This window comes from Parus major, chromosome Z (assembly GCF_001522545.3).
Source record: "Parus major isolate Abel chromosome Z, Parus_major1.1, whole genome shotgun sequence".
Taxonomy (NCBI): domain Eukaryota; kingdom Metazoa; phylum Chordata; class Aves; order Passeriformes; family Paridae; genus Parus; species Parus major.
In genome coordinates, this window is record NC_031799.1 from 38,050,914 (window position 1) to 38,065,812 (window position 14,899).

Sequence of the window (14,899 nt, forward strand, 5' to 3'; positions counted from 1 at the left end):
ACTCCTCCTGTGCCAGAGGGTGCAATTCATCACTGTGGAGGGGTAGTGACTGTGTTTGTGAGAGGTCTGCTGGCAGCAGACTCCAAATCAACACCTCTGTTAGACATCCTAGTCACACCCCTTTTCTGGACAGCCCTACCCACCCATTCTGCTGCTCCTTCAGCAGCCTGCGGTAACTCGGACTCCAATACTGATATTATTTGTATTGAACCAGCAGTTTTCCACACATCAGAAAGGGGGGAGGATAAAATTCCTCAGCATTAGAAATGTGACTTCATGTCACAAATATAAAATCAAGTGAATTAATCCTTTTATTCATGTCGGCATAGAAGAGGACAAGAAAGAAGAGGTCTTTCAAGACTGAAATTAAACCTGGAATTGGAATGATCTCAAATGTATTTCTTGAATCACCTTCTTTTGTGTTTTCATGGTGTTTATCACAGATTCCTTCTTTCTCCTTCCATCCTTTATCATGCACAGATGACGTGATTAAAAAAAATCTATCTACTATAGATAAGATCACAACCTGTAGTATTTATTCAGGCCTCAATTAACCAAAGTTTTGTATTTCTCAAGTAACATTCCAATATTTTAATAATGTGTTGAATATTTGATAGAATAGGTGTAGCCCCATTTAACTTGTAATGTGGAAAATCTCTTCAAAATTGAATTGGACGTTCAGTCTTAGAGATTTTCAAACATGTCTAAGTTTCTTTTGTATGAAATTAAGGTTAACCTTGACTTTCATTTCTTTTGGACAATGCTTAACACAAAAGGAGCTATTTTGCTAATAAAGAAAGCCTAATGTGACCTTTACATTGTCTGTGATAAAAAAAACTCTCATCATAGCAGAAACCAATGTCAGATTTAATTTAAATCCTTGCAATTTGAACTGTCATCAGTGATAAGCTCTCCCTCATCAGCAATAGGGGAATACATGTCCAGTAGTTTGGAACAGTGTAAAAAAACTTTTCATGCTAATGAAAGCAAGTTGGGTATTGATTTCTGGGTTAAAAATTTTGGTTGTATAAACTGAAGATGACTAAACATGATTTTGATAGAATAATAATATCTTGTGTCAAAAGACTTCAGCCCACTTTGGGAGTACAAAAAAAAATTCAGCTTGTAATAATTTAGTCTCAGTGATAATACAGATCAGTATAATTGCCTCCCTTTGGAGGCAGATAAACTGAATGAGGTAAAGATTACATTTTCTGAGAGACATTCTCATCTAAGTTTTTTTTAGGCATATAATTTGGAACTAAGAACCTTTTGTTGATATGAAAAGGAGGGCTTGAGTGCCTCATTTAGTGTTAACAGATATTTAGATCAGTATCTGATAGAATTACTTGAATCTCAGACAATAATTTAGTCTCCATTCACATTATTCCTGTTGCCTCCTTGGGAATTTGTAGCCAGAATTGAGGAGATTGTTATTTACAAAATTCCTGGTAGTACTAAATAGTTCATGTTGTCTCCAATGGACTTACATGAACATTCATTTCACTACAGTCTTATCACTACTTAGCAGCAAAAACAAAATATAAAACATTTTTCCTTCTCCTTATTAGAAATCTACATCATACTTCTTAAAATTAAAGATTCAACTTTTTAAATGCACATACTTCATGTATGCATGGTCATTATAACATTCCTTTCTTCTGTCTTTCATATCCACCCTATAAACAAAGTAAATACTAGCCACAGAAAAAGAATAGCAACTTTAGTTTAAAACTATGACTTGTATTTTCATTACTGTTTAAAAAGCATGCTAGACTTTATATACAGTACATAATAAGCTTTATTTCTTACCACATCTTAATATTTTTATAGCACATATCTTCTTCATTTTTCATTAGCCATGGTTTATGTTTCTGACATTATTAAAACTTGTTCAAGATGGCCAAATGATTTTTGTATAAACACTAAAAATAATCATAAGACATCACACTGGGAGTCTACCACCCAACATGTATCTTATTTTTAGATGTCATTACCCAAGCATTTACATTTTTTAGATATGCTCTTGGCTTTACTTCCAATGTTAACTACATGACTCAGACTGACTTCCCTGACACTTTTGTATGCAGAGTGAACCAAATTGTCGTCCTTGGCTGTGTCAGAGCATAGAATCATACAATGCTTTGAGCTGGAAGGTACCTTAAAGAGAAGATCATGTAGTCCCAACCCCCCTATCACAGACAGGAACACTTTCCACTAGACCAGGTTGTTCAGAGCTCCATTCAACCTGGCCTTAAATACTTCCAAGTATGGAGCATTCACAACATTTTCCAGTGCCTCACCTCAACATTTTTGAAATTGCAGCTTAGTTTCAAATGGTGCTTGCTCTCAAAACCTTAGCTCTACTGTGGAGATGTAGGAGGTTTCTAGCCAATATAACCTTCTCGAAGCATCGAGCACTTAGGGACTGCTGTCCACTCCCCCACCCCAGGTAACAGGCACCACTGCCTTGGAGAAAGGCAGAACAAGTACAATGGTAGAAAATTCAATCCAGTAACATTACTCACCCATGTAGGTGAAAAACAATTCACATTCAGGAGATCTGCCACAACGATAAGGATTGCACTGGCAATCTATTATATGGCAATCTATATATTATATATATCCACTAGGAATATTACTGAAACACTGCCCCTAATTATTAAAGAGTTAAAAATTACACTGAAAGCTCAGGACAGGTCATCATTCTTCTTCAATATAAAGGGTAAATATTTCCATTGTATATTTACTTCTGGGAGTTTTCAGAAACTATCTTTGAACTTTCAATTGTTTTTAATAGATGGGAAAGATTTTAGTGCTAATAGTCACAGAAGTGTATTTTGCTCATCTTGTTGGATTATCAAATAAGTAAAAAATATATAACTTTTAAAGGATAATGAGTTTGGGAATGTGTATTTGAGTATATGGATGTATATGTAGCATATTCAGGACAAATTTTTCCTGGCATATTTCTTTACCCAAGGGTTTAGATGTCTTCTGTGTTTATTACACCTATATAGTGAAAAGAAAAATGAAATCATCATCCTGATGATTCTTCTCATTAAATGTCACTCACCCACAGCTGGGATAGGTATACACAGCACTCTAAAATGTCCATGAAGATTGCAAATGTTTTTTCTGTACTCTCAGCTCTTGGCAGGTCACTGTGAAAACCTTTCTCTTCTTGACCTGTCAGCTTATACATCAGATCTCTGTATCTATTACAGGATCATAAAGGTCTGTCCCTTCTTGGATACTCTGAGTCCAAAATAGGCATAAACTCCCACACTCTTCCACCAGTTTTAGACACAGACTTGCATTAGACTCTTCAGTGCTGATAGACTACAAATGCCTTTATCCTGTCCAGGTTTGGGCAAGCTTAAGTTGTTTTTTTGGCAGCTAAACCAGTAATCATCCCCTATCAACCTTTCCACTGGAAGCAATCTTGCTTTGGCACTTGAGCTTTGGCGCTCAGCCAATGCTTTTACCACCACAGTAACAGATTAAAACTCCCATTTTTTCCTCCCATTCTCAAAGCAAAAAAACTGAAACCAAGCAAAACCAAATCCCAGTGCTAGCCTTCTCCCTCTGAATTTCCAAAGAAGCTCAGCGTTGGTTTAAGCTGCTCCAATGTCAATTATGACTTTTTGGGGTATACACCATATGTCTCTTACATAATTCTGAAAAAATCCTGCTAGAGTTGTCTGAAACTTGGAATGCCTAACTCAAGAAAAATAAAAATCAGATACCTTTTTTTCTACAAGAGAAGGATGTTTCTACCAGAGATGAAAATGAAGACCATGTAATTATACATACAAATAATTTCTAAACACACCTTTAAGCATCTAGATTGCATCTGTCATATATATAAATATATTGGAGGAACGTGTGAGAAAGTACAGTATATATGTAGTATATACATGGCATTCCAAATACCATTTTACCAAGGAAATGACAAAGATTATTTGTGGCAGTAATTAGATCAAACAGCTGTCATCCTGGTGTTAGCTGGGATACAGACAGGAATGCTCTAACAGGTAAGAGGGATGGGTTCCAAGGCAGCAGTCTGGTAAGATTTTCCTGATATTGTGACTGCTGTTCCAATCCTACCATAAATCAGAACTAAACCAAAAAAAGTGATCTAGGAAACTGTATCTATATGCCAGACTCTGACAGAATAAATTTTCATACTTCAGTTCCACTTTACAGTAAGATACATTTGTCGACATTTGTCAACACCACTGTGCTGATTTGCCCTAAAAGCTCAAGTTTTACTATCAATGTTTATTATGCAAAGCAATGTTTCAGGTTGTCAGTACTCCACATCCAATATAATATCTATGTTGAAAAAAAGAGAAAATAAAAACCCACTCCATTGTATAGATAGTTTGTTTGTTTATTTTGCTGCTTGATGAAAGACTTAAAATATATTGGCTGTGCCAATATCTCCATTGCAGATCACATGATTATGTCACGGTTGATTCTTAAATTCAGCTGAATGCCTTGTATATTGGTTCTGATCAGTGGACAGCTCAGTAATGCAAGAGACAGTAGCAGGAAGTACTGAAATTGTAAGAGGAAGATCTGAGAAGTCAGGAACATTACTATTTAACATTTTTGCCAAGTTATCCTACTTCCACGCAATACACACATCTTTCAAATAATACAGAACACAGACAGAGGTTTAAATAATGACCCTCTAGTTCTGGTTGGGTGCTTTGTGTATGTGATGTAATTGTAAATCATACTACAGCACAAAGTTGCTCAGACCTAATTACAGAACAGCTTCTTTTTAAGCATCCTGTGAATCCATATTAAAAAAAAAAAAATCCAAACAGACTTTTACAATTATTGATGTGCTTGGGATATTCTTAGGCAAAGAATGGGTAGAAAGCATTTCTCATCAGTACTCACCAGTACTTGGACCGTTCCCTATTACAATTCATATTGACATCCTGTGTCTATACTGCAAATACTGTGCCATTGCAGACACTTTTCAAATGAGACCAGCACAGTACACTAAGATCAGCTACAATAATTAAAAGACCTATCATTTTTCTTTTCATTTTTGCAAGAATTGTCATGGCTACTATGGCTTTGTGACAGTCAAGAAGATCTCGTTATCTCATAATTTCTGAATAATTTACTCAATTTAATTAGCTGGATGCAATATGGGCTTCCTTCATTATAGCGACAATGTTCTAAGCACAATCCAGGAAAGACAGGCATATGAAATCTGCTTTCTGTGATCTGATGTTCATTCATTGTATTGAATGGATTTCTCAGAAAAATTTTCCATCTTCTGTGTTTGAAATAGAGGTCCTGAAAACTGGTTTGACAAAATAACCAAAAAAGGATAAAAAGGTTTATCCTTTCTTTTCATCACTTATACGTCCCTCCTGGAAGCAGATCTTGTCTTCAGCCTCCTAAGCTTTCTGTGGTTAACAGTGCCATCTTTGCAGCATAAATGTGATAGGATTATACCACAAATTAATATAATGTAACTAATAAATTAAACTCTTTTCTTCCCCAGAATTAATGGGCAAATATGGATAAAAAACTGATGTTTTTAAATTATTGGAACTGGAGTTAAATACAAATGGCATTTAAGCTGTAATCTTTGGAGTCCACAACAGTGTCTTTGACAATATTATCCTATATTTAAGAGTATCATGCATAAGTATATATTAAGGTGTAGGTAAGTTGGTATGTATGTTGTACATACTTTATATAAAATCAATGTAAATTTTGCTTCTACAGATGGTAATTGTTATCACAAAATGTTTGCTTAAAAATAATCCAGTATTTTATTCCATCATTACTAAAGCTTTATGTCATTTTTTTCAGAGTAAAAAACACCACATTTTTTCAAGGAGACTATATTTCAGCATGTTCAGTTATTATTTTAAAAATTGTCAAAGTTTGTGGTGACAGTCTGAAATCAGTGAATGTTTTAAATGTATGAGATCCTCCTGAAGAAGCAGACAGGAATAGAAAATATCAGAAGAACATGCTGAAATGAAAATTATAGCCTTTCCAGGGGCAGGAGTTTTATCTAAAGAAATTAAAAAAGGGAAACCAAACTTGAGTTATGCAAGTATCAAACTTTTTTCCCCTTGCATTTGCAGGTTGATGGTTTAAAATATGGTTAATATAAAAATAGCTTGCCTTTATTTCTTTATAGACTTATAAGCAGAGTAAGATTGAGGGAACATTCATGTCTGAGCAAACTCTCCATCTTTCACTGTATGTACCTTCTGTTCCAGATAAAGATTTATTTAGCTCCCACTTTTCCTTTCTGCCCATTTTCATGTTTTGTTTATCTTTTATATCTTTTACAAGACTAATGTGGTATGGATCCATTGACAGATTGCTTTCAAGCCTTTTATCCTTGTCTCCTGTACTTGGATGCTCTCCATGTTAATGCACCAAGGATAGGAAGGCTTTCTTCTTGAACCTAGGCTTGTGCTTCAGCACTCCACCTTACAAGTGAGAGTTGTTTATTAAGGAAAAAGAGCACATATTTCAAACCAAAACTGAGGACTTGCTTGACAAGAAGCAGAAAAGAGACATAAGATCAGATGGCAAAATCTAGCTAAACGGGGTGTTGCCATTTCCTCTCACTCGACACCTAGGCTGCCCTCCCAGATGTTGGTGTTAAATATCAAGCAAGCGTAGAGTGATTTCATTTGGCTGCTGAGTTGGATTCTTCTGGAGGTTTTGTGGCACTTGAAAGATGATATGAAAGATGGGTTATTTGATTCAGAAACAAACTTGTCTTGGTTTTGGAAGACAGGTGTCTGCTAGTGAGGGCAGGAGCCTCCCTTGGAATGAAAAACGTAGACCCCCTCCCTCCGAATTATTATAATTCTGAAATCAAGGGGCTCTCAGGCAGAGATCTAGGAATAGAATAACAGTTCTTTACTAGTATTTATAACAAGGCAAACAAACAACAATAACTACAGCATTAACAACAAAACAGAAGCAGGGACCCCATGACAGCCTTCTCGGCAGAGACGGGAAGGGATGGAGGAGAGGCTTTGCTTCACAAACCCCTGGGGGAGTCAGTCCCGGTGCTCCTGCAGGGCTCTGAGGAACACCCAGCTGGAACAGCAGGGATGAGCTGAGATCCTGGGCCGGTGGCTGAGGTGGATCAGCAGCTCCTGGCACTGCCACACGTCCCGGCAGGACAGGGGGTGTGAGGCCACCAACGAAGAGGGGAGAAGTGGAAGCAGCAGCAGCTCTGTCTGGGTGATGATGGTGAATTCCCTCCTCCCCACCACAAGAGCTCTGCACCCAACGTGTCTCCGAAGCCGAAGAAAGCCCTCCAAACTGTCCCCACCCTCCTTTTTACTGCCCCCCTTCCCCCCCTGGGCCCCGCCAAACTTTTTGTGTTCTTCAAGTATCTACCAAGTACCCACAGTTAGATTTTCCCCGCAACTAATGGGTAAAAATTCCACAGGTAACTAAAGGAACTAAAAGAAGGACACCTAACCCCTAACAAAACCGTATGACTGAACTTTAAAACAGAAAACAAATCTTGATTTGTCATTCTTGAATGCACACCTCTATAAACTTCTACAGCAAAGGCAGTACTGTGTATAAATTTCAGGTCTAGAACTTGACAAAGAAACATGCCTGAGATCAGTAGGACATAGCCTTAGGACTTCCAATAACCCTCTTATAAGAATCCTCAGTTACTAAGGAAGCCATAAGGAAGTGGAATAATGCGGATAACAAATGTTATCAATTACCAGAGCTTCTCAGGCTGCTTTTAATTTTGTATTTTAATACCACAGATCAGCTTCAAGCCTACTATTCTAGGATCCATATGCATAGCGATGAGGTTGTTAGACCAAAATACTTTAGGGAACAAAATGTAAGTTGAGACACAAAAAACTACAGTGGCTAGAATTGACTAAAGTGATAGCTAGACTGCGGTAAATTTGATAAATTATTATAGAAATCATTTTAGTTTTGTCTAGCTAAACAGTGAACAAATTATTCAGTAGATTTTGGGACCAAGGATGTGCTAAGTTTTAGAGGGATCAGCAAGGAGGGAACTAATTAATCTTTGGAGCTGAATATGGCCTAGCACATCTTTCTCAGTATTCTAACTTTTGTGGCAGTGCGCTTTTACAGTCTATTCACCTTTCAATCCAGTTTATACATAGTGTAAACTTTACAAGACATGCCCATAAGAGACTACTCACATAGTACTGTCTGGATCCTGATGAAGGCTTGTAGCCCAGACAAAGCAAGAAGAAGTGTACAGAATACACAGAAGCCACATGCAACCTGCTCCTCGTGTTTCAACTGTTGTGTTACCCAGTTTAAATATCCTCTCTTTGCACAGCATGCATCCACTGTTGTAGGAACTTAGTCATTAATGCATTTCCTGCAGGTATTCAGATATGAACTGTGGGGCCTTCCTGTGAGTTTGAAAGGTACAACTCTGAAATGATAAATGACAATGCCTCAGGCAGCCAGGGGAAGCAAAGGCAGACCGTGTGTTTTATTCATAATTTTCAATAATTTCTGTAACAGAAAAAAAATAGAGTATTCCTTAATCAAAATACATAGAACTCTAAAGACAGCAACTCAGTTATGTCATAAACCTTCTTTTCAGGGTAGGTTTCAGTTTAGCTGGGAAATCAATTTTTGCAAGTGCCACAGTAGTAGGACACCATTGGAGGATAAAACTTTAGTAGCATTTACATATAAAAGGCTGCATTATTGACAAAATCTGCTTTTCAGGAAGCAAAATTCCATTTTCTTATCATTAAATTGTTTGTGATTCATACTATTGATAATATCTGTCAGAGAAATCTCATTGGTGCTGGACACAAGTGTATGGTCTAAAGAAAAACTGGCTTAACTCATGATGAATGGAATGGAATATAGAAAACAAGGCTTTTCTTCTCAGTACTAGAAGTTTTCCAAAGCCATCATCCTACAAAATAATAACTACAAGCTGAATCTCTCCATCAATGACCACTTGGGATTCAGATCTTTTATGATTCACTTCTTGAAGAGCTTGTTTTGCAAAGAAAATAATTTCCATATTCCATAATATTTCTGAGTTTAGCTCCATGAACACAAAACTAATAGGCTAATACACCAATTGGTTCATATATATGACTTGCTGAGAATAATTTTTGTTACTTTTAGTCACAGCGGACACTTTGGCAGGCTACCTCACCAGACAAGGAGAATTTCCATTCTTTGAAGGGTGCCAGATTAATAGATACGGGTCACAAATAGATCATCTTCTGCAGTAAGACAATCATTTACCATAAAATACAACATAGGGGCTGTAGCCTAACATTACCACCACTATGGACCATTAATTACAGCAGATATTATTCTCTCTGGTTTCTTGGAGACCCCTTGCCTATATTCTTAATCAGTAAGAATCTCCTTTCCAATCCCATATCTGTCCTCAGCCCTTATGGTTTAGGCAAAATTATGAGTCCCCCAAAATGGACTCCTAGGGCCTCTGGCAGAGGATTTTTCTGCTTGTATTTTGCATATGATAAATAAACCAAAACAGGCTACTTGCTAATAAAAACCAACACTAAGCAAAAAGAGCCTACCTTCATAGACAAAAAGCTTGACAGAGTGCTTGGCATGCATCACTCTGTCAGGCTGCAGTTGTTTGTTTCAGGCCTGAGGAACACCTCATCTCAACCTAGTCTTGAGAATCCACTTGCTAAGGTTTGCAGGTGTGGCTGGTGTAGGACTCTACATGACCAAGAAGTCCCAGTGTATCAGCAAGGAGCCTGAAGCAATATATGTGTGACAACCTCTTGAACATTAAATAAATGACAAGAACAATTTTTGGACGCATACATCACACAGCTCTGTCATTCTTGGTTTTTGGGTTTTTCTGATTAGTCAGGATGGCTAATAAGAATGCAGTGCTGAAATTTCAAAAGTTATGTTTGAAGTATAATACCCTTTGCAGACAGAAAACGTCTTCCATCTTCAATCTATTTCTCATGATGAAAATAGAAATGGAAGTCCCAACACGCCACAGTCCTTTTAACTGGATTGTATTCCCCTAGGGCTAGAGCTTTATGTATTTCTTAGATATAAACAAAGGAAAATGATTCAAGTATTTTTAAAAATGTACTTTGGAGGTCAAAAGACCACTACTAAAGAGCAGCCTGTCAGTGTATGCAATCAGATTAGACCATTGATTCGTCATGGCCTTTGCTATTACTCTCAGACCACGTGGAATGGAATACAACTGTCAAATCTTTCAGCCTCCAAACTCCTCCAAACCACAGATATTTCAGAGAAAAGGTATTGTAGGCTCTGTCTAGTATTGAGTGCAGAATTATCCAAAATCTGCTAATGCAGTTAAATCTGCTAATCTAATGAAATATTTGAAATATTTGAAATATTTTAGTTGCACACATGACAAACTTTTGTCAGGAATATACTGTCCACTACTCTGGCCATTTCATAGGGGACCTCTGTCCATGGTGCCAGACCAGGCACTTTCTTACTCCCTATCTGCTACATAAATGGCACAATAGAAGATCCAAAAACAAGAATACTTCGGGGAGAAAGCATCTGAAGAGTCTGAAAGAGACCATTTAAGATGTCTCTCTAACTCCCTGGATGACTCCATGAAAAATCAAATTGCAGCAATTCATCCTTTTTCTAAAACAAAGGCCGAAGAATGTTGTCCATTTAACCCCACATATGGAGGATGTGGCTTTGGTCCCAAAAGTCTACAATACAGTAGGTGACAGCAAAGGCAAAATGGCAGAAAACATGCAACGAGAGTTGAATGAGACAGCAAGAAAGCATTCTTTTCTTCAAATATCCTCTTCGTGGTTTTTTCCTTCTGGATTAACCCCCATGCTGAAGAAGGGATTTAAAGAAGAATAAGTTAAATCTATTAGCACTAAATAGTTAGAAAATGAAGCCCAGTAATCTCAGAAGCTTGGAGAGTTTTTTGTATAAAACTCAACCTAGCAGATCAGTACCTTTTAAATTAACCTTTTCTGAAAAATACTCTTGAAAAGAAGACAAGTAAATTTGAAACACAATGTAAGGCATCTAAACAAGAAGCCCATTTGCAAAGATGCCACCCCTTCCTTTTCTGTAAAAGTAATCGGGTCCTTACAAACTGCATTATAGCTCCATCTGTAGGAAGTCTGGACATAAATAATTTTGTGAGTCAGTAAATATGCATAGGTATATATCTGTCAGCCTTGTGGTTTCTTGTACCAGAAAGTGATTTCTTGTGTTTGTTTCAGAAGGAAAAGGGGTGAAAAGGAAGGCAAGGTAAAAAAACCCAAACAGACTCTAAAGTAAGATCATAAACTCTGTCTACATCTAAGTTCACTGAAATGGTTTATATTACTCAAACGTTAGAAAAAACCTTTTTGTAAGATACAGGTTTGCAATGTGATTAGAAAACACTTTTCAAAGTTTAGTTCCTGCACCTTAAGCACTTGAACTTTCTTTGAAGTTAGCCCAACTGCAAGAAGCATTGGGAGAAGCACTCAGGGAACAGGCCTGTAAGCTTCATCTTGGTGCTGGGGAAGGTCATGGCGCAGATTTTCTGGAGGACTATCACATGGCACATACAGGACAGCCAGGGTATCGGGCTTAGCCAGCACGGGTTTATGAAAGGCAGGTCCTGCTTGACCAACGTGATCTCCTTCTAAGACAAGGTGGCCCACTTAGTGGATGAGAAGGGCTTTGGGTGTTGTCTGCTTGGACTTCAGTAAAGCCTTCAACAGCATCTCCCTCAGAATTTTCCTGGAGAAACTGGCTGCTCGCAGCTTGGATTGGGGGTGCTGGTTGCTGTGTTAAAAACTTGCTGGATGTCCAGGCCCAGATAGTGGTGGTGGATGGGGATATATCCAGCTGGTGGTCAGTCACAAGTGGTGTTCACTGAAGGCCCGGTGTTGGGGCCATATGTATTTAATATCTTCATCAATAATCTGGATAAGGGGATCTGATCTTTCAATCAGTTTGCAGATGACACCAAGTTGGGTGGGAATATTGATCTGCTGGAGGGTCAGAAAACTCAGCAGAGGGGTTTGGACAGGCTGGATTGATGGATTGAAGCTCAACAAGGCCACTTGCTGTGTCCTCCTGTCCTTGGTCACAACAACCCCATGCAGGACTTTTTGCTTGGGCAGAGTGTCTGGGAAGCTACCCAGTGGAAAAGGGTGTGGGGATGCTGAACATGACCCAGCAGTGTGCTCAGGTGACCAAGAAGGCATCAGCAATAGTATGGCCAGCAGGACAAGGGCAGTGATTTTGCCCCTACACTTGGCACTGGCAAGGCTGCACCTTGAATTCTGTGTTGTACAGTTCTGGGCCCCTCATGACAGGAAGGCCATTGAGGTGCTGAAGTGTGCCTGAAAAATTACTGGAGCTGGTGAAGGGTCTTGAGCACAAGTTGTGATGAACAGCTTAAGGAGCTGGAACTGTTAAGCCTAGAGAAAAGGAGGCTCAGTGTGACTTTGTTGCTCTCTACAGTGACCTTAAAGGAGGATGTAGTGAGATGGGATCAGTCTCTGCTCCCAGGTAACAAGTGATAAGACAAGAGGAAATGGCCTCAAATTGTGCCAGGGGAATTCTAGACTGGATACTTGATCTAAAATTATATGCAAACTATGTAAAACAATACTCCATTTTTTTATCCCTGAGATACATTAATTCCAAAACAAAGAGAGTGAAGTCAGGCATGGAACCATGTAGCATTTTCTGGCTACCCTGAGAAAATGGCCACACCCAATTTAGTTGATGTACAAGAATGACTTCTGTGTTTATATAAGATTGTTTTCTTGGCATGAACAATGCTGTTTTACTGCAGATTCATATATTTTGTATTTTTGCAGCTAAATGTGGAGGTGAGTTTACTGTATTTTTTAGTAGAAAACAACATATTAACAGTAAAAGTTGATCTCAGAATTCGAGTTTAGCAGTGCAGATCTGTACTGCAGAAATGAGAAACTAAAAATCATTGGGCACTTTTTTCCTAAATACTATATGAATTCTTTTTCCTCTGTGGCAAGTATTTGACTCAACCTCCTCATATTTTATTGTTTAGCTGTGAAATGCTTTGCTGTCCTTTGTATATGCTGCAATATGTTACTGATTAGGTAGCAGACATGCCATGACAGAAGTATTGTTACTGTTAAGTAAAATATTTGAAGAAAATTACTTAGCAACAACTTCACACGGTTTACAGTATATTTGTTCCTGAGACAGGTTTATCCTGTCACTTGTTTTCCACTAGTATCTTATGACACAGATGTTTCTGTAGCATACTGTAGTTTGTTTTGCATTTGCAATCTACAGTGTCTGACAACAATTTGAAAATGCTTCTAGCATTTTCCCCAGTGTCTTGGTTTGCTTCTAATGAGAATCTCAAAGGCATAAGATCTGTTTCCTTTCTGACTGCAATGTGAATAGCACATTAATATCAGTCCTGATCTCTGAGAATAGCGTAATCTACATTTACCCTGCAGAAAACTCCCATCTAGTGAACAAGATCAAAGTAATTGATTTCTCAGATATAATAATTTCTCACAATCTATGAAATGAGATCAGATTGTCAAATGTGATGTATTTAACAAATTGTAAGCCAGGAGATTTTGACCGTCTTCTACAGAAAGTATCCTTTAGACTTCTGATAACAATGAATTCTGGAAGATCCAATGAGACCTGCATGGTGGTTCACAGGATGAATTATTATTCAGCTATGTGCAGTCTATACTTTGGATCTTTAATTGGATATTGGATCATATGTATTGCAGTCTTGCAAGTAATTTGGCAAAGTAGGTATGATTATATTATCTACTAGTCTCCTCTTGTAATTCTCAAATCTTTGAGCCAATTTTAACTGAAAGGAGTCTTTGACAAGTCTTGTCAGAAGTTTTGGATCTTGCTAAAAACAGGACCAATTTCACATTAGAATTTCAAGAGAGAAGCTTGAAGAATTTCAACCCCAAAGTCTAATTTCAGGTTATATAAGCTTGGCATTTTGTCCAGTCAAGTTTTAAAAATACTGAAAAAAGTTATTATCCATTTCCTAAAAAAATCTCTTGTTATAATTACTTTTCTAAAATGTAATAAAACCTGTCTTCTGGGTAGAGAGGTCAATAGAAGTGTCATTGTCAAAGAAAAGGCACATAGAAGGCAGTTAGTACACATTTTCCTTGATTTTCTCTAGTTAGCTACTCAGCTCATGGCTGAGGTTTTTATGGCACACAGAGAAACTGGCAAGAAGGAAACTCATGAACACACCAAGGATAAAAAATAAACTTTGTTAACTTCCTGTTTCCAGAATGTATTGAAAAATTAATATACACATGATGGTAAGCAGAATTTTTATTTTTAAACTATTTTTTTCACCTACATAATGTAGTTTCACTTCCTGAACAGCATTTTACATTAGAGCTTTAAAACGCTATATGTAACTAGCCCAGATTAAGAAATCTTATTTGCAAACCTGTTTCAAATAAATGTAAACCACTTAGATGCATTTTAGGCAAAATGGAAGGCTGAAATCCAATTGGCAGGTCTGTTATGTACTGCTTAATCCTGAGATTCTTTCACAAGTCGGAGAATGTACTTGATGTAATATAGGTTTTTAGAAATGCACAAGAGTAAAAAAGAATCAAACATTAGAGAGTTAATATCAGTGTCTCAAATAAGGTTGTAACACTCTTAATTCTGCACATTCCCACAGAGGGGGACTAGAAATACACAGTCAACACTGATGTACTCAGACTTCAATATTCAAAACCTCAATTTATGAGTCAACAACATGGAAGATAAATGGCAAAAAATGGCTATTTGTACTATTTATAGTTTTCATTTGAAATAAAAACATTCTAAATATAATATATTCTTATAGTAA